The sequence below is a fragment of the Pinus tabuliformis genome, chromosome 5_1 (assembly GCF_031772625.1).
Source record: "Pinus tabuliformis cultivar Carrire ecotype Pingquan chromosome 5_1, CPIR1, whole genome shotgun sequence".
In the NCBI taxonomy this organism is placed as follows: Eukaryota; Viridiplantae; Streptophyta; class Pinopsida; order Pinales; family Pinaceae; genus Pinus; species Pinus tabuliformis.
This window is the reverse complement of record NC_142305.1, coordinates 11168713-11190459: the sequence shown is the minus strand read 5'-3', so window position 1 is coordinate 11190459 and position 21747 is coordinate 11168713. Positions and strand designations below refer to the sequence as shown.

The 21747-nt window shown below is 36.1% G+C and overlaps 1 pseudogene; it reads left to right on the top strand.

Annotated features, from left to right (window-relative positions):
- The first annotated feature begins 1923 nt into the window (after window positions 1-1923).
- Window positions 1924-2546, top strand: LOC149163287 (ACT domain-containing protein ACR11-like; annotated as a pseudogene).
- The last annotated feature ends 19201 nt before the right edge of the window (window positions 2547-21747 follow it).

Below are 21747 nucleotides of genomic sequence, written 5' to 3'. Positions count from 1 at the left end.
TTAGTTCAACAAACTATTTGAACTAATCTAACTAGACTTAACTCAGTTAACTGAGCTAACTAATTACAACTCATCTTTATCTCTTTAACTGAGGGATAAATGCCTCAATCAATGGAGAAACTGTTGCATATCTTCACATAGACTTCATGTTTGATTTTCTCCAACTAATTAACTCAAGATGAATTAATTAATTATGTTTCAAACTGCTGCTAAGATCAAATTCGAATTTTACTTCTCAATTTTAGTTCAGGGGCTAATTAAAATTGGAATCCATCTCGAAATGCTATTTATAGCAATGTTATTTTTAGCACTTCCATTTTTCATTCCTTGTTGCTATGTTCAACACTGGTACCAGAACTACTATTTATAGCATTTCTTGTTGCCATTTTCAACATTGATGTGCATGTAGTTGTTTAAGCATAATACAAAGAGATAATTTGAACACAAGTCATGCACATGCATTCATTACACATAGTGTACCTAAGATCCCCTTATTCAATTTTGGATGGATCTAGGACACAAGCACCACAAAAATTTTGATTTTATTAATTATTGAAGTACATCATTCTTCAATGTCACAATTTTGTCATGTAAACTTCTCAATGAGAATGTCACACTTGCAAACTTTGAAAGCAAATTGTCTTCAACAATTGCCTGCACTCACTCAATCACTCTCAAAGTAAAATATTACTTTGAATTACAATAATGACTTTCACTTAAAAAAAAATGATCTTATCACTCCAAAAAATACACCTTATCACTCCGTTACAAAAAATAAATAAATAAAATTCACTTTACTTCAAAAACAATTTTATGAAATCACTAAATTGATAATAGAGTTCAGGCTTCTGTGATCCATATCAATTTAGAAAGAATTCTTCGGCGAAAATCACAAGGAATATCATTTGTCAACGCGTTTCGAACCAACCAGTGTAGTTCATCGTCAGGACAAGTTGATTTCAAAAATTTTAATTACTACTTCTATCTCCAAAAAAATATTTCCTCTTTTTTTAAAAGACCTTATTATTCCACTCACTTATCACTCAAAATAAAACCACACCTCATCACTCCAAAACTTTAATATTTTTTTTATAATTTCTTTTAAACTCCATTTAAAAGAATTTTATAAAGTTGCTTTAAAAAAAGTGAATTCTAGTCACTTGAAAAAGTGAACGAATCTCCCTTTTCTGTGAAAGGTCAAAGCACGCTAAACAATTCACAAAGCGCACCTTTAAAGTTCACGAGCATTTTGATGAACGTACGAGCGCGATAGCCCATGGAAATGGTAACAATACAAGAAGCTCTGAGGGTTTGGCCGTCTATGAACAATTTTTACACCAGGAAAATGGTGGAACAAAGTTTGCTGGTGGGGCTGCAAGGAGATTGACAGAAAAACCGTAGAAAGGAGTGTTTCCAACCCTTGAGTCTGTTGAAAAGCGTAACTTGGCAGAAAGTATCAGTCGGGATATTCTTCGAGGGAGTCTTGGAACTGGAAAGACAAGGCTTGCCAAGGCAGTGGCTACTGAGTGCAAAACAACATTCTTCAACATATCTGCATCATCCATTTTTAGCAAGTGGTGCGGTGATTCAGAAAAACTTGTAAAAGTACTTTTTGAGGTTGCAAGACATCATGCACCATCAACAATCTTTCTAGATGAAATTTATGCTATTATTAGTCATCGTGGTCAAGGCCGTAGTGAGCACGAAGCAAGTAGACGTTTAAAGACTGAGCTACTTATCTAGATGGATGGTTTAATGCAAACAAATGACCTCGTTTTTGTCGTGGCGGCGACTAATTTTCCGTGGGAGCTGGATGCTGCCATGCTCTTTCAAAGTACGGTGTCCAGCTGTCCAGCTGGGTTGCAAAAAAAATGGCCAATACGTCTGTCTGTGCAGTTGGGTTCGCTCCCATGACGCCAAAAACCAATGGGTATGCAGATCTGTGCATGCCCACTTCCCGTTTGCATTGGGCCCTGGCTACCAAGCTTCGGTTTATTAGGTTTTCGGTGTCGTAGGTTCGAATCCCATCGCATCACAGATTATCATGTCATGCTGAAATAAACCCTTCCAGTGTGACAATGCCAACTTTGGAGGGGGGAAGTAGTGCCAGCAATATTGAACCAATACCAAAAGTTGTGATAGATCAAGATTCAGATCCAAATGCAACAGTGGTCGAGATCACTTTTGAAGATCGTCTGGGCACTCTTCTTGATACAATGGCGGCCCTTAGAGACCTGGGTTTGAATGTTGTGAAAGCAAATGTGTTCTTGGAATCTTCTGGCAAGCACAACACATTCTCTATAACCCGAGCGGACACAAGTAGGAAAGTGGATGATCCATAATCACTAGAACAAATACGTCTTACTATTATAAACAATTTATTGAAGTATCATCCAGAATCTTCTGCTCAATTGGCCTTGGGAGAGGCATTTGGGATTATGCCTCCAAAATAAAAGCCTGATGTGGATATTGCTACACGCATACGTATATATGATGATGGTCCAAATCGCAGTTTGCTTTACATTGAAATAGCTGATCGACCATGAGATCTTCGAGCTAAACCCGCCTGTATGATACGACCAAACTAAACAATAAACCTTCTCAGAACCCTTTTCTAAGTTCGATATCTCCAATCCAATAGCTCTGATACCACATGAATAAAACTAATAAACAAATAATACACACTCACTCATACAATAAATATCAGAAATATAAAAAAAACAGACATGGCAGAAAAGGCATGAGAGACTTTCCTGTAGTCTCTCATTCTCATAAATTTCATTTATTAAAATAATGTTTATGATACATATAAATACATGAGGAAGTTGTCTCAAGATAGTGCATCTATCTTGAACAAACTTGGTTGAGAAAATATCTCAACAACACACTAATCTAGGAGCCTAACTAGTTAGAGAGAATCTCTCAACCAACTAAACCTAAACTGACTCCTAACCATGAGGAAAAAACTCAATCTGGAAAGGTGGGATTAAATCCTAACTTTCATGATTTTAATTAATTTAATTATTTGGACTTAGAATTGTTTTTAATGTGAGAGTGAGGCTAACACTAAATATCTATGGACCCTGTTAGGGTCGTATTCCTTTCTGGAATATTTTTTTCTCAAAATCCTTGCTAAACTGCAGAAACCTTGTGAGTTGAGGGTATCTAAATGTCTTCTTAGGGATCTTTGAATCTTCGGGACCAAATGCATAGGTGGACCCTTTAGCTGATTACTTCTTAAACAAGATTCGAATGGGGAGATTTGTTGACATTGATCCTCTAAAAGAAACTCCTACCTAGAGAAATAAGAGGGTTGGTGAGGCAAGGGTAGCCACGTGCTTAGATCGCTTTCTGATCAAAGAAGATCTAGCTGCACATATACATTTTTTTAGTCAATGGGTTGGTTCTCGGGCTGACTCAAACCATAAAATGTATTTTGATACATGGATGTAAAAGGATTTCTTTGAGGAATTGTTCTTGTAAATCCATTCTTTGGTCTCAGCTCATCTTTACTTCCTTTCCTAAGGCCATTTTTTTTTTTTTGAAAATCGGATCTATGCTTGTCCTCGCCTTCTTTCCTATTGTTGTTTTCATTGATAGACTTCAGGGAAAATTAACGTACCTTTAAGTTTTTTCTTTATATTTCTTTTCTGATGTCATTGAGCTTGATTCTCCCTTGGAAGTTTCATAATAACCAAGACATATTTCAATAAAATGATATCTCTGTCAACTGAGAATATCATTTAAGATTTTAGTATCTTTCTAAACTTCAAATTTTGATTTAATTAATCATTGGCTTTTTGTAAATCCTTTCTCAAGTAAATAATCTTAGCTTCTAGTTTCTCATAATGTCCTTCCTTTACATCGAGTTGTATTAAAAACATTTCTTCTCTTTTCTTTCCCTCCTCTAGTTGTAACTTCATGAGAGAGACTATTGATTCATCGAGATTCTTTTATTTCTTATGTTTCTACAACAACTCCTTTGCTTTTTAATTTTTCTTTTGAGACTTTCTATTTCATCTAATGCACATATAAGTTCTCTCTTAATATCATCAACACCTTCTTACTCTGAATCTGATTTCTCTTTATCAAAGTATTGAGCCTCCATGGTCATGAGTAGGATTCCTTTTTCTCATTGTCATATGCATATCAATTACTTTATTCTAATAAGCCACATCCCTCCCTTTTATACTCATAATATTTCCTCGTATCCTCATGTTTTTTTCATCATTACTATTAAAATTACATGTAGACATCTAGAAGAAAGATGATCTCTTCTTCTACAAGTATGACAGAACAATAGCTTCCATATGGATTTCACTTCTTCTACATCTTCTTTACCTTCAACTTCTTCCCCTGAATATGAATCTTTATTTTAATGATCAACAACTTGAGCATTCATGGCTAGGAGATCTTATTCATCATAATTTTATTTGTTGGAAATACTGAGAGGGGGAGTGAATCAGTATTTCTTTTTCCGATTAGTGTTTTACCAGTTAAACAATTTATATTCAGAACACAAAATGAACAACAATAATAAATGCTTTTATTAATATAATTTTTGCAGTAAAATAGATACAATATATAAGTGGTTGCAATCAGTTGCCAAGCTCCAACTCGGACATTGGTGAGGCTCCAACCTCCAGAGCACCAACTCCCAAGGACTTCGATCCTTCCATTTCCTGAGACACTAGTCCCAAGGACACCTATCCTTCCTACTTTTGAGGCATCAACCCCAAGGACTCCAATCCTTCTTACTTCTGAGGGCACCAGCCCCAAGGACTCCTATCCTTCTTGCTTATGAGGCACCAGCCCCAAGGACTCCAATCCTTCTTGCTTCTGAGGCACTAGCCCCAAGGACTCCAATCCTACTTACTTCTAAGGCACCAGCCTCAAGGGTTCTGACCCAATCTTGTCAAGGTTCATTTGATAGTAATGTTCTGCTCTCAGAACTCTTCTCTACTGAGTTCTATCTAATTATAGCTTCACTCCAGTCTCCAAGCTACAACATCAATGACAACCAGTCTTCTTATGAAGTAGTCTTCCCAATTCTTCATACTTCCCACACAAAGTGTCCAGTACCCTTCATGACTTCTGATAATGTCTTCACACAGCTTTAGTCAGTCTACTATTAGTTGCACTAAGCTCTGCATAAAGAACAACTTTCTGTTCAAGCTTATGTTCTTTACTGGCTACTTCTCCCCTTCAACTATCTGCTATCCTGTTGGCCCTTCAGCCCTCTTTCTGTTATATTGGATCCTCTCACTGCCTCTGTCTCCTCCAGCTTATTTCCACAAATTTCAACAGCCTTCAATAGCATTCAACTGCTTTTTCTTCTTTTCCTGTCTTTTATTCATTCCTCATGCCTCTGTCTGTCGGTTTCCTCTCTTCGTTGGCCCTTTAGCTTCCTCAATGCTCGCTTATCTTATCAGCTTCCTCCTCGGTCGCTTCCGTTTCCTCTTACTCGCTTGATCTTTTGGTTTCCCTCCTTGGTCATTGTGCCTTCCTCTTTGGTCTCTGTGGTTTCCTTTGTCTCTTCGTGCTTCACCAGCACTTCTGAGACACATTGATTCAAAAAGCGAGGACCGAGTTATACGCAGAGGACACATATTCCAAAACTATAATAGCACTCCTATTTTCTCATGATAGCAGGCATACACAGGGACTGTTTCATTTAACGGACCTGCCACGTCCTGATCGCAATCGCCATCAACATTAGTTCAGCCTCCTGAACTATCGGGAGCATTCCGTAGTGTATTTCTGCCTCCAAATGCTGCGCAAGCCAAAAATTCATTTACACAGGAAAAACAGGCAAAATGGCTAAAGGGCGGACTTCAAGAAATTGTATACCCGCATCTATACTGTATCGGATCCATAGTGAAATCGCAATCGGCACGTGTATATGTATCGCAATCGGGGGTTTCCCTTGGCGGAGGTCCAATGCGATATCGCTATCGGCGATCGCAAAGAACCGCTTGACACGTTGTAACTCCCGCTCCTGAAGTGCCGATGCGATATATGTCGGCAATCGCACATCGCAAAGGTCCAAGTCTAGACCTTAACATAGACCACTCCCTTGTAGCGATGCGATATTAGGTGCCGGACCCGATATGACTCACCGCTCCCGTGTATAAAGTTTCAAGTCTGCTTTCCGCCTCTGATAGTGTATTTGCCTATGTATGTATGTTTATGCCGCCGATAGTGCAAATGCATAGTGCAAATGCATATATATATGGTTTGTGTCCGCCGATAGTGTTAAAGCATACATATATGGGTTTTTGGCCGCCGATAGCTCCCGATAGTGTAATCCGCCTGCATATACACTATATTACTCCCTGATAGTGCATTCTTTGACATTCTTGCTCCCGTAGTGTTATCTATGGCATATATGGCTTCCAATGGTTGTTAAATGCATGCATATATATGTCTGCACTCTGATATGCTCTCCGATGGCGTATATAGCTCCACTCCTTTAACCCTGTATATATATTGCTCCATTGTTATACTCCTCCGGTAGGCTCTGTTTATGCTCCTCCGGTATGGCTCTGTTAAATGCTTATATGTGGAATATATATATGGCTCCTCTGTAGCTCCGACTGCTCCCCTTGGCTCCATCTGCTCCTCTTAGCTCCTCTTGGCTCCGTTTGCTCCTCAAATATTGCCATATTGACATCAATGACAATCTGTTTCCAACAGTATTCCATTCTACTACACTTAAAACATTTGGATAATAGATTACCTTTGAATTTGTTGGATCCTCTTATTAATTTTTTTACAAATTTAACTTCTTCTTCATCAGATTCATAGTTGGAGCAATCATATATTTTTTGTCTTATTTGAATCTTTGAGAACTTCTTTCATTTGAACTAACTTCTTTGTTCTTGTTTCACATGCAATATCCATCTTCAAAATATCCTTATATTTCATTTCTTCAATGTCACCTCCTTCCTGGGTGTTTTACAACTTGCCCCATATTTCTTTTGTTGTTTTACAAAGAATCACCTTATCAAACTTTGATGTTGATAGGCCACTCAAGATCGTTCATGACTTCTACATTATGCTTATCGTCCTTCCTTCCACCCACCAAAAGTCATTGGATATGCCATCATCCTATTCTTCTAGAAGACATAGTTTGATCCATCAAACATGAGAGCTTTAATTGAATCTTCATGAATAGCTATGGTCCCTCTAAGATCTTCCTTCCATTGGCCAAAATGCTTCTAAAGGAACCTGCTCTAATGCCAATTTGCAGATTCACAATTACACTAAGAATGTGGGGAGGGGGCGAGGATTGAATCATTATAATGACAATTTTTAATTATTCAAGCATTTGACCATAATAAAACATAAATCTCATAAAGTGAACAAGAAACACGAGATACACATGGAAATTTGTAAGGAAGAAAACCAAAAAAATTCTTTGTATGAAAGATATTGTAGGCACTAACCTACTATAACATCAATTTGTAGTCACCAACCTATAAGAAATACCAATATCCCTTGTTGTTTTGTAGGAGAAAACCTACAAAAGAACCAATGCCCTTTCTTTCTTTGTAAGCACTAACATAAAAGAGACACAAATTCCCTTTGCTACTTTATAAGCACCAACCTACAAGAGACGCCAATTCCCTCTAATGCAAGATTTGTAGGTGCCAACGTAGAGACATCAATCCCCTATATTCCTTTGTATCCATCAACCTATAGGAGACACAAATCCCCTCTACTACAAGATTTTTTGGCACCAACCTATAGAAGACACCATTCCCCACTGCTACAAATATTCATAGGCACCAGCCTACTTGACCGAGTCTACTTGCTTCTTCACAATGTCATTTGGTTGCCTTTTCTTTCACTAAGTCTACTTATTGCTTGTTCCTTCACTAGGTATGTTAGTTGCTTCTACCTTCACTATATCTACTTGTTTCTTCTTCCTTCACCAAGTCGACTTTTCCTAAAACTTGTTGCTTTCTAGTTTCTTTTCAAGAACGAATTTGCATAACATGCTACAATTAATTTTGCAAATATGGTTCTGAAATTTCTACCACGAGTACCTAGAGATTTATTCTCTATATCCTCTAGATTTTGCAGTGAAACGTCTTAGAAGGAAAGTTATAACAAAAATGCTAAGATGACTTGCTTGAAGCATGTTTCGAGAGCATTCAAGAGAACTAACTTCCTCGGATCATATGTCTGAAAATTATAGTGAAATAAGGTCTAAAATTTCTACTATAAGTAGCTTGAAATCTCGTTTCTTTCTCCTCCAACTTCCATAGTATGAAACATCTCATAAAGAAAGTTATATCAAAATTTCCAAGTTGACCTGTTTGAAGCATGTTTTAGGAGCATTTAGGAAAACTAACTTCCTCAAACCATATCTTTGAAATTGACATTTACCTTGATATCTCTTCTCTATATTCTCCATATTTCATAGTCTAAAAAATTATACAAAGAATGTTATAGTAAAAATACCAAGTTAACTTGTTTGAAGCAGATTCCAGGAGCATTCATGATGCTTAACTTCCTCAAAGCATATCTTGAAATTATAGTGAACCAAGTTCTGAAATTTCAACCACATGTACAGGAATATTTTCCATCTATATCCTCCAAGTTCACAATTTGAAATATCACAGAAGAAAAGTTACAGGGAAAATGATAAGTTGGCTTATTTGAAACATATTTCAAGAGTGTTTTAGAAGCTTAACTTCCTTGGAACAAATCTCCAAATTATAGGGAACCAAGGTATAAAATTTGAACCACAGGTATATGAAAAAATTCTATCCATATCTCCAAGTTTCACAATCTTAAACATCCTAGAAGAAAAGTTATAATGGAAATTCCAAGATGACTCATTCACCTCATAAATCACATTTTTGCTTCCATCTTTAAACTCCAAGAATCACCCCAAAAATATTCTTCACAATTCTTGTGAATCCCATATACTTTTTTGCTTAAATACACTTCAAATGAACTCACCTATCCTTTATTTATAGTGTTTCTATGTCCACTTATGGGGCCAACTTGTAAAACTAGTTGGATCAACTGGTTTGTACTTTTTGGTTGTGCCATTTTAACAAAATATTTCATATCACCTCATTCCTATGGAGTTATAGGGAGTGTCATATACCATTAGAAAGGTATCATAATATGTTGTCCAACCATTTATGCTATAATTTTATTTGAGCTATGTAATTGGATTAAAAATGCCTTCAAAGACGGGTATCCAAATTGGGCATCAAAAGTCCAAAAATAATATTTCCAACAATATTCATTTTCCAATTTTTATCTTGGACATATGTAGTCTTCCCCTGTATTTGTCTTTGACATCAATGACAATAATATTTTCAATAGATAAAATCATAATAAATTCATCTATAGAACGATCCCCTTATACTGTTTTTTTTAAGATAATAAAAAGCAAATGAGAAATAGTAGAAAACACAACAATGTGCACTTAGAAAAAAACTAATGAAATTTTGAGTAGAGTCCTTCCTTACCCTCTAGTATAAATCACTCCCCTCAAGCTAGAAGGATACCTTCATTCACAAAATATTTGCAATTTGATTCATCTTTCTATATACATGATTGAAGGAAATTTGTATAAAGGTATATTTCAAAGCCTAAAACTCATCAAAGGGTTATTGGAGATCTAAGTTTCCAAACATAACTTCCTTTGTAATCCACTTCCTCAAAAGGAATGGATCTCTAAATATCTAAATGTTGATTGATCACTTTTTGTTGCAAGTGTGGGATCAAATTCAGTGCCATCATTTCTAAAAGGTGATTTGATCCTTGGCCAATGTTCATTTTCAAATAAAGTGTGTGTATTACATAAGTAGAGGATTCTATCGCATCTCCCACATTATGGTCTCTTAGATGTTGTATCAAAGTATGTTCAACCCTTCTTTTATCAATAATTTCCTCAACTCTTGGCATTTTCATAGGCTTGGAATGAAAATAAGAACCTAATATGTCCAGACCTTGAACACATGACAAAGGAGATATTTTGTTATCTTCAAATATCATTCTTTCTTGCCAACAAATGTTAAAATGTGGCAATTCAGGGATGAATTTCTCCTAGAATAAATCATATCTTTCAGTTCTGTTTGAACCACCTATAATAAAAGTTCATTTCTGACAATTCTAATATGACTTTCCAAAAATAGTGAGTCATATCTCAATTTGGAAGTGACTTTCCAAAAATAGAAAGTCATGTCTAAATGTTCAAGGATGATCTTGACAAATGGAATCCACTTTAAAATCAAATCAATCATGATTAAACAAGTCAATAATTAATATTTTTATTCTTACTAGTATTATTATTATTATTATACTATTATTTATAAAATAGTCTAAAGTCATTTACCTTTAATGGATTAATAAAAACGAATTCTCTCATGGAATAAGTAAATTAAATTGAGAATCTTTTACTTGGAAAATCGAACCTCTCTCTTGGAATAAAATAGTAACTCCACACTTAAGAGAATGTAACTCTCTCTCACTAATTCAATGTATGGCAAAAGTGTAACTCCTCCTCATTAAATGCACTTGTAACTCCCTCATTCAATTCGATTTGTAACTCTCACCAAATATTCTTTCATGTCTAAGTGTAACTCTCTCTCCCTAATTCAAATTGCAACTCCTCAAGACAAGTGTACCTCTCTCTTTATTCTTGGGATGAGTTACACTTCTCCTCAAGTAACTCCTCCCTTACAGAATTCAATTCTCCTATTATTGGGTCAACGCATGAATTCAATTTATAACTCCTCTCATTTCTCATATATTTAAGCAAGAGCAAGTGAGAGTTGAGAGTAACATGTTCATTGTGAAGAAGGAGAGCAAGTGTTGAGTGTGTGCAAGAGAATTGTGAGAACTAATTAAGAACAAGAGCAAGGGAAGAGTTGGAGCAAGTGTGGAGGACATGATCTAATCAAGTGTAGGAGGAGATTTTCAAGCAAAGAGCAAGTGCACTTCAACTGCAAGTTGATCAAACATTGGTGACTTTATTCGTTCTCATTCTATCTTTCTCTGTACTATGTTGAACAATTGAAGAAATCTAATAGAAGAATAATCATTTGGGTTTCCCCCTTGAGGGTTTTCCCCTAGTCATTGGACCAAAATCTCAGTGTCTCATATTTGTGCTTGGTTGTCTTCATATGATAATTAAGTTTATATTATATCTACAATCGCTGATTTAAAAAGTTTTGAAGAAGAAATTTGCATTCTAAGTAATTGTAACAACATAGTACATTCAACTTTATGCAAAGCACATTCAGTTTTCTGCATAGAACTATCAAGTTTTTGCAAAGAATTTTTAAATTTATGCATAGAAATTTCAGATTTTAACACCAAAATCGCCATGCCACAACTAAATGTAGATATCTAAACTTGTTGGTGGGTGCATTTTCACACTTATTAAGTCTTCCTTTTGTGTCCCTTGTCCAAATTCTATTGAAATTGGAGAGTCCTACTATCTTTATCTAAATCTATTAAGCATAGATAGAAGCCTATAATAAGATAGTCATTAGACTTGTTATGAGCTTTGCAAAGAATTTAGAAACAATGGTTAACGTTAGGAAGATAGTTAATTCTCAACTACTCAATCTTAGCATTATCACTGTTAAGGATGGGAAATAGCTAAAGAAACCTACTACTCTTATTAGTGGTAATGATTATTTTGGTGATTAGGGGTAACAAGTGCAATAGGGGGGGAGGGGTCATCATAGACCTAAAAGGAACAATAGGAAAATACTCATATGGGGACCTGGTACCTCACGCAATAATTAATCAAAAGCTCGCCCTTTATTGTAAAGATTGAAAATCACAAAGGAATTAGGCATATAGTCTCTCATTGTGGTTGATGACCCTAAAGCAATCATAACATCTTTTTACTTGGAATAAAAGCACGAGAAACCATGGAGTACTTCCCCCATTTCATGGATGGTAAATTGAGTAAATAGTTGGCCCTGGTTTTGAGGCCTCACCCCAAGGGAATCAAAGAGAGTCGAACTTGTGATTAATAACAACTAACGAAAATATCAAAGAACTTCACGTATGTAAAGCAATCATAACTTATATGGTCCAAAATTCCAATTCAAGGGATAATTCTCTAGTAGCTATCATAGTTACAACTCTACAAAAAGTTGAATATTTCCTCAAAATCTCATTCCACCATGTATTATGGAGAATAATAGTGAGACCAATCAATATGTTAGCATTGCCTCATCATTAAAAATGAGAGTTATTAATGTTAATGGAGTTATTAACAATAATCCAATTCTCTAGGCATGAGTACATAAACGCATAGGAATCATTTAAACCATCACATGGTGAGATTATGCAATAAGACATTCATCCCCTCTTCGCATACCTGGAGTAACTGTCTCACATGCACATGAACTTGGACTAATTGCGCTAAGAGATGCATACTACAATCTAGTATGAGGAAGATGTGTAATTCCGTCCACGCTTAACACATGTCCCTTTTAAAATAAAAAAAAAATAAAAATAAAAAAACTATATTCACTATAGTAAAAAACAAAATGAACATACATATTGGTTAATTTTAATTAAAAACATTATTGATATTACAAGTCAATATGGAGAATATATGTAATTCCTTGTATGTTTGAGATGTGGTGTGTGTGTGTGTGTGTGTGTGTGTGTGTATTACTTTGAAGCATAAATAAAATATTTCAATGTCCATATCAAGTAATATAAAAGTAATATAATTTATATCAACTTTATATAGAGATAAAGTAATTGAAAGTGAAAAAAAATCTTTTCAATATGATGAAAATGTATAACTCTTTTGCTTTTTGAAAATATTTTAATTTGGACCTTAAATAAAATATCTAAATGTCTATGTTAATAAATATTTTTCAATACCAAATTCATATATCTCTATATATTTAGTGCTGAACATAAATAAAATATTTCAATCTCCATTTTAAATAAAGTAATTTTATATCAACTTTGATTTTTTAGAGAAAAATAATTGAATAAAAAACATTCAATTACTTATTAATAAGAGGTTATGTAATTCATTTAATTTTTAAGAGGGAATAGGACGCAAATGTTTAAAAAATATTTCAATATAGGTCATGTTACCCACTACCCATGGGTAGTATCAATAGGAGAATTTTTTTCTCCTATATGGTCCTCAGATGGCAGTCAACAACCTCTTACAGCCACCAGATAGCTCGATGTGCCACTATATTTGCCACTTAAGCTAGCCATATGATCCCTCACCCATCTATTATGATCATATGTTTGAAAGTGGGCCTCCTAACCCTGAAGGTATTGCTTTTCATTATGTAGTTGGGTATTTTTATTTACTTATCCTTGACACTTTTTGGCATGGATTAGTGGAGGGATTCGGCGGAAAGAGTGGGCCTAGTTTGTACTTTTGTCTTCTCTATCCAATTTCATGGTTAATCTTGTATCCTAGTCCCTTGGGATCTCCTTTATTGGCCACTATATTTAAGGTTGGCACACATGGGAAACCCCGATTTTGGTTGTGTCATCCTGCCTCCCGACACCATATTCATCATTCCCCTCCACTCATTATAACCTCATTCACCATATTTCCCGTTCGGGTCTCTTAATTTCTAAGTCTGACTATTATAAGCCCTTCATGTACTTTACTGATTTATTCCTACCTACTTGTTCTGTTAATTAACAAGTTATTTACTATGTAAATACTAGAAATAAATACAAGTACATGCTCAACACATTACAGATCATCAACTGAAGGAAATAGAAACAAGCACACAAGTGACACCATTGTTTTTGGACTAATGTCCCCGAAAAAACCCAATGTGGCAAAACTGGTGTAGCTATTTGAGAGTTTGATTTATTAAGCAGTTTCATAATACAATCTGGGTGCCAAATTCAGCTCACCCAACAGAGAAAAATCTCGGCAGTAGTACCTCTCTACTTTGAAGCAGATATTCCAGCTGAAACCCCGGATAAACACTCCGACAACTTCACAACTCCAATCTGCCCCACGAAACCTCAGTCTCAGCCTCTAGGGACTGTGTCAGCCTCTCTTTGGCCTAGCGTCAGCCCAGTGTCACTCTAGCTTGGCCCGCGTCAACCTCTGGAGGCATTGCGTCAGTCCTCTGGCCCTCTATGTCACTCACGCTGGCCTTTTGAGGCACTGCGCAGCTCGTGGCTGCCTCTGCGTGAGCCCTAGCTGGCTCTGCGTGAACCCTTGGCTAGTTTTACATCCCTCTCTCTGGCTATTGCGCTGATCCTCCCGGTGCTATATCTGCCTCTCTGCTTCTATATTCACTGCCCCTCAGCTACAACTCCGATCACTCTCTCAACTTTCTCAGCGAACCTAGCCCCAAAAAGTCAAAATCTTGATCTCTTAGTGTATTGTCCAAGTGACTCTCAAGTCTCCTCTTATACTTTTCTCGTTGACAAATCAACGGCTGAGATTAAATCTCTAATCAACAACTAAGATTAGATCTTGCTTGATCCATGACTTTTGGACCATTCTAACACTCAGCCTGTATGGACACATTATTCAAAAATATTTTATTTTCCCTAAGTTTAGATTTAGGGACTCCATTAAAAATATTAATTATTTTAATATCTCCCAAACTGTTTATGATCTACCCAAACCCTTTCTGGGTATTGGAGATCTCATGTGCCTTAGCCTCTCCACCAATTTTCATGGCTAGAGAACATCTGATGCTATCCCAAATCAACAGGGTCCACATTTGTCCATTAGGCCCACAAGGAGTTAGCCTCACCCTCCCCTTGTCCACATCTTGGGTCGGGCCCAAAACAATCTCCAGAAAGTTGATGCAATTAAAAGAAAATAAAAAGTATAATTTGGCCACTTTCAACAGGAAATGTACCATAAAATGCAAAATATGGTCGAGACATACAAATTTAGCATGTAGGAAAAAGCCAAACATGAGCTCTACCCCTATTATCATGGCCATCACACTGGTTCCTATGTCCCCTTACATCATTAATGAACCCATGATTGTCCCAACCCCTAGTGGGTGATGAACCGCCCCACCTTAAGGGGATATTCACTGCTATATCTTACATAACATGCTCTCATCCCATGGATCCCCGAGCAGTTACAAAATGAAAATTTTATAAAAGGCAAAAGGCATATGAAAATGGGTAGAAAAACAATGGTCGGGGTAACTAATTTACCATAGTTGCTCCCTCTTACATTCATATACCCAAGTGTAAGTTTACCTTGTTTTAGCTACCCTTGTACTGTGACATGCGCCTTGGAGCTTTCCCCTAATGTCCCACTCCATTTCATCATTACTTCACATACAACCTACCATTTGATGGATGTAGCATGGACATGTCACCCCCTTAAAGGTTGAAACCACCTAATAGGGTCCTTAGTTAACTTTCTTCTTGAACTTGGAGACACTTGTACATTCTAAAACTCATTATCGAAGAGCATGTCACTATGAAGTGTCTAATGGGTTCCATGATTTGTAAGCTCATTGACTCAATTGCACTAATATTTAGTTGTACTGGAAGTTGAGGGGACGCATTAGATCTTATACAAGATTGCAGGTGGTTCTTCGTATGGTATTTGGTCTCCCTATACGGGGTCCAAACCCTCCAAAGGGTCATATTGGCATTTGTAGGGTGAGCATTGAGAGCCACAAGTCTCCACCATCGCTAATAGCAGATTGTCACTCCATGGGATCCTCGAGTTTAACTCATGGCTTGTTCGTGTTCCACCTATTGGACTATGATAATGCACCTGGACCACCTTGCCCAGCTAGCTCCACTCCTGCCCTACACACTTGGCAACTGATCTAGAGCCCAAATGAGGATGTGTCTCATCATGGGAGACAATGCGAGGGTTTGCATCGTTCTTACAACCCTTACAAATGGGATACAAGCACGTTCGATCTATTTGGAGACCCATGAGGATGTTTTGTGCCCCCATAGCCACTTGGGGACACCACGGGTTATTTGTTTAGATATCAAGGGGTCAACTCTTTTATCACTATGTTTGGAGCTCATTCATTCATCTTGGCACACATTAGACTCGACCAGGCCTCCTCAATGGCCCTTTGACCTATTATATTTATTATTCCACCCTCTTGGGAGGCTTATTTTTGTATTATGGAGCTATCTTGGTGGGCTTGTCATCAAAAAAATATTATTTGGACTTGTATCTCTTTTTTGAGAATTCTGCTAGCCCTATTGATGGACAAATTGGATTCTTGATGCATTTCAATGTTTGGAAGGACTTGTTTCTTATCTTGGAGTTTTGATTTTTCTCTATTGGTGATTGGAAAATTTCGCCATACTTGTATCTTTTACATGGTTTCTTTCTCATGTCTTGCAATTGTATAATGTATGGAAAAATTTCGCTCATGAAGTTGGTGTCACTGCCTTAATGAAAGTGAATTTATTTAATCTTGTCTTTGTTAGGGATTTTTCAAATGTTTATGCAAAGTGTAGTGAATGAATGTCCTAGGGGTATATGATTATTCACAATTTTCCTTGATAAGTCATCAATTGTAGTATCAAAGAAGTATAAATTTTCCTAGTAACCTAATTGTTGCCTCTAGGTCATGCAAAGTTGTTGGGGAAATCCTTGATTGGGTACAAGCGTGTCTAAACATTGAATCATATTGACTCCATTCTCCCAATAGGGTAGGCACTGGTCTAGTCTTAGGTGATCACCAAAATGAACATTTTTCTCAACTATTTTTCTCTTTTTTCAAGCCTAACCTTAGCAGGCTTCCTAGGGCATCACACGAAATCCTATGTATCCATCCAAAATCAACGAAATTTTCTCTAGAGTTGTGCTAGCCTGTCCTTGAGAGGTCCTCCAATTTTGAAGCTATCCTAATGGTGGAATCTCGACTTTGGGCAAACCCTAGCTCGTAAACCAAACCTAGGTTTCCTTTGGGTAGTGGCTTTATCAAGGATCATTACATTGAAAATACATGTCAACTCCTATCCCTTTGATCCTTTTCTCCTCCCTCACTTGGTCAAGTCCATTTGTTTGAAGTTCCACCCCAAACCCTTGACCTGTTTAGGCTCACTAAGGCTTCTTTGTAGTCCCGCAACCTTGTCACTCCAATTTCACAAGGATCGCTTAGAAACTCTATTCTTCTATGATTCTTAGGTCTAGGGCACTTCTTGCTAAGAAATACTCCTCAACGCTAGGTCTAGGTCTCCCTCTCGCCCTTCTTGGAGAACCATTAATCTTGCTTATAAAGCAAGTTATCCCTATCATTAGAGTGTCTCCTTTGAATAGGCTACTGGAATCACTACCTTTATACCATTGTATATTTATCTTAGTGATTTCCCTAATATCGGGACTCCTCCCCTCGGTGAAAGTCTGTAAAGAGAAAGGAGTTTTAGTTGAGGTGACATTGGGCTATTGCTCCATTGTTGCCACTTGACCTAGTAATTTATCTATAGGAACCTCTCCGAGGACCCCTGCTAGTTTGAGCGGTAACAGGCCATAAATAAAATATTTCAAATAAAATACTTCAGTATCAACAATATAGATAGATAGAATGATATCAAATATATATAGTGTGAGAGAGAGACTTCTCATCGTAAGGGAGACATGTATTTAAAAATATATTAATAACTAAAAAACATTTCAATGTGGACAATGTAGGCCATAAATAGAATAATTTGATGCCTATGTTTAGTACCAACGCAGATCCATCTTAACCTCGAATCTATAAGCATCAAGAGAGATCAAATCTCTCAAAAGTGTTGAGAGAGATCAAATCTCTCAAAGTGCAAACCTGTTTTACAACGCATAACTTGAAGAAAGGTTTGCATCCCGAGAGATTTGATCTGTTATCCAAAGTTAAGATGGACCTATGTTAGTGATATGATATCCATGGTCGTGGTGGGAGTAAAATAGTTTTCCTGGGGCATCAATGGTGTGAGTTTGGAAGGCTATGTTATGTGCTCTAGTAAGAGTTATTGTTTATTTGGTAGTAATTTTATTTCTCTTTTTAATTCAGGGTCCAAACAATTTCCAAGGGGGGTATTCCTATCCAAGATTTCTCCATGTAAGACGATCTCTTAAGTTTCCAACATAAGGGAGTATTCCTCTCCAAGATTGCTTTGTGCAAGACTGTCTTTTGAAGTTTTAGCATAGTGTGGGCATAAAACTACTAACCAACACTATGTTCGATTGCATGTTAGTTCACCTTCATCCTTCACTCTACAATTGGAATTTGGTCCTCTATCACTCTAAGACAATTGGATTCATGGATTATCTTGGGTGTGGAATGTGCGACAATGAAATTGGTAGAATGGAAGAAGCAAGAATTCAGATAAGTGATGGATAATGGAAATGGTATAACTTCAATGGATTATAGAGAGCTAAAAGACTCCTCAAAAGCCATAAGGGGAAAATCTAATGCAACCAATCATCTATATACTTTGTTACCTATAAAGTTCATGAGAATGACCTCTAGGCTAATTCTCGAATTATAGTAATTATGAACACCTTTATGACAAAGTAAAAGAATGTTGTCCATCTTCATGAACATGGTGATAAACTTGGTTAAGTGAGATCACTTGGGAGCATCTAATTAACAAATATTGTTTAATTCAAACATGTCGAACCTAAGGACGATGAAACTGTGCACCAACTTGTTGATGATGTGGGCATGGTAGAGCATAACTCAACCTCTCTGAATACATGCAAGAAGAAGTTGCCATCCATCATGCTTTTTCTCAAGTATTATGGTTTCAAAAGAATTAGAGTAATAGGTCTATTATTGCATATATAGCATTAATAAATTTGGGGGGATTTTGTATAAAGATTTAGATCTCTATTATGGGCATGTAGTTTGTCAAGCATTTTGTTTGAAAGTGTTCATTTTGTAGCTTTGAAAGGTCTTTTGCATAGGTTGTTGCCTTGCATGCTGCGGAGACCTGTTTAGGTGGTTGTTCAAGAAGAGAAACTAATATGATTTCCTTCTTAAATTTTAACTTGGGTGACTTGGATCTAATCTTGACTGTTGATCAAAGAAAGCTAGGATTTAATCATAACCATCAATCATTTTGGAGATTAGGGATTTGGCCCATGGAGAAATTATAAAGAGAACTTATGGGAGAGGATGAAGACACATTACATTGCTATTTGTTGAAAGAGCAATTTTCTCAAGGAGAGACTCCAAGACTGAGAGAAGGAAAAAAGATTGCAGCAGAGAAATTTTGGAAGAATTTTTAGGGAGTTCGAGTCTAGAAGAGAGGTGGAATAACTGAAGAAGAGGGTTGAGTTCTGGAGGGGGGACGAGTTATACAAGGGCCTATTTTTCTCCAGTGCGCAAGGACTGTACGAAGAGAGTAAGAGAGGCTGAGTTAGCTAGTATAGGAGGTTGATTTCCCAAGACAAAAATCTTTGGAGTACCAAGTTACAAGAAGGCCGAATTCCTTAGGCCAATTTTCCAGAGGGTCTGATTTCCAAGTTCCAACAGTGGTAAGTTTTATGTTTATTCTTTGTGGGTCTAACCCTAATTTTCCTGATTAATATTTTGAGCAGAATTTTTCTGATGTTGTGGGACTGATTAATTTATCTAGTTTATTCATGTTTAAGTTTAATTTATAAAAGTTAAAATATCAGTAATTTTATTTTCCAGCCATTTTCAAATTTTATTGAGTTAATAATTTCTAGGTATTATAAAATGATTGTTAAGATATAAATAAATCAAATCTGGTATTAGATATACGACTTGTCTTTAGTGCGACTTTTTGGAAGCTTTTTCGAGTGGGATTTTCTGGTATAATTTCTCTAAAATCTAGCAAGAATTTATTGAAATCACAAATTTGATGGGTAACCTATGTCTAATCAATTTAACGTCTTAAATTGCTCTACATAAATTATCAATCCGGGTATCGTAAACTGATGAAGTGTGGTGCACCATATGTGCTTAGTTAACATTTTTCTTACTTCGTGGTTTTATAGTTTATGTTGTTTTTGGGGTTTTGTTCTTGTTGGTTTCCTAAAGTGTTTAATGCAAATAGAAATCATATTCTAAGGTCTTAAGAATACTTTCAAAGGTCAAGTCTGGATGTAGATTTCAAGACAAGGTTTATGTCCGTTATGGTAACTTCCAAAACTTAACACTTCAAAAGATTTCAAAACATGTTATTGATCAAATCAATTCTTGAACAAAAGTGTAAATATGCAACTACTTAAATCAAACAAAAAACGAAATATTGATCATGAAATCACTGTCTCTACTGCCCATCTAATTACAAAAATAAAATCTAAACTATTGCACTCAAACAAACCAAAAATTGCAGACTAACGAAAGCAAGATCAATTTACTTCACTTATAATCCGATACCTCGCCAAGTAGCTTTTCCGGGTTAAGCCATGGCTCCGAAGATAACGTCAATAACATGAAGAATTGATATCTAAATTACCTACTTGCAAATGAAAGTAAAATCAAGTCACTTCACTTATAATCTGATAGCTCGCCAAGTAGCTTTTCGGGGTTAAACCATGGAGATAACGTCAATAACATGAAGAACCTAATATCTAAATTACCTACTTGCAAATGAAAGTAAAATCAAGTCACTTCACTTATAATCCGATAGCTTGCCAAGTAGATTTTCGGGGTTAAGCCATGGCTCTGGAGATAACATCAATAACATGAAGAACCTGATATCTAATTGCATAGATGAAAATAAAATTAAATCACTTCACTCATAATCCGATAGCTCGCCGAGTAACTTTTCGGGGTTAAGCCATGACTCTGGAGATAACGTCAAATGACATGAAGAATTTGATATCTAAACTAACTAAACAAATAAATAAGACTGAAATCAAAACATAACTGAAATTGAAAAGCTTAAGAAAAATTCATCAGAGAGACAAATCTCATGTCACTATTTGATGCAAAAACATGTAAAGAAAAACTACTACAATCAACCAGTTGAACACACTTGCATGAATGGAAAATCTAAACTATCAAACTTGAAAGCAATAAATTGACATACATGAATGAAATCAAAGCATAATTACAAAATAAAATCTACTCTACCTTACATTCTAATGTGCTCCATAACATCTACTTCACATCTCTTTCCATGTTGAGAACATCAAATCTTTATTCAAATTCTTCAAAATTACAAAGTACAACAAAGCTCTCCAAAGCTTTCAAAACCCATCAAGGAAGAACTATAAACTCCAAGCTAAGCTAAGACTAACAAGCTAACAAATGAAGGAGAGAGATCTCCTATTTATACAAAAAGATAAGAAATCATCTCATTAATGAGAGTCCATGAATCTCTCCCTCTACCTCTAGAGTCCTGATCAAAATAGGAACTGATAAAACACATGTCTTCTTAGAGTTTCAATACAATTAGGATACGTGACACATATCTTCATGATCCCATGATTCTTTCCACTCAAATTCGAATTTGGCTTTAGAGTGCCACATAAGGGTCTTCTATAAGCCTCTTGTTGACCTACACATGTCAACAATCTCAACCCACTTGTTAGGTATAAGCATATGCACATTATTTCCTAATTTTTAACTACAAATTCACTTAAAAAGGCTAAGAATTAATAAAGTTTGGAAAAACATAAATGTGACCCAATGATAATGAAAGTGGGATGAATGTAGTGACATAGTAGTGAAATGGAGGTGATATAATGGACATAATAGTGAAAGTATAATGGAAATGAACGACATTTTCAAGACCCAACATACCCCCCAACTGAAGTTATTGCATGTCCTCATGCAATATATA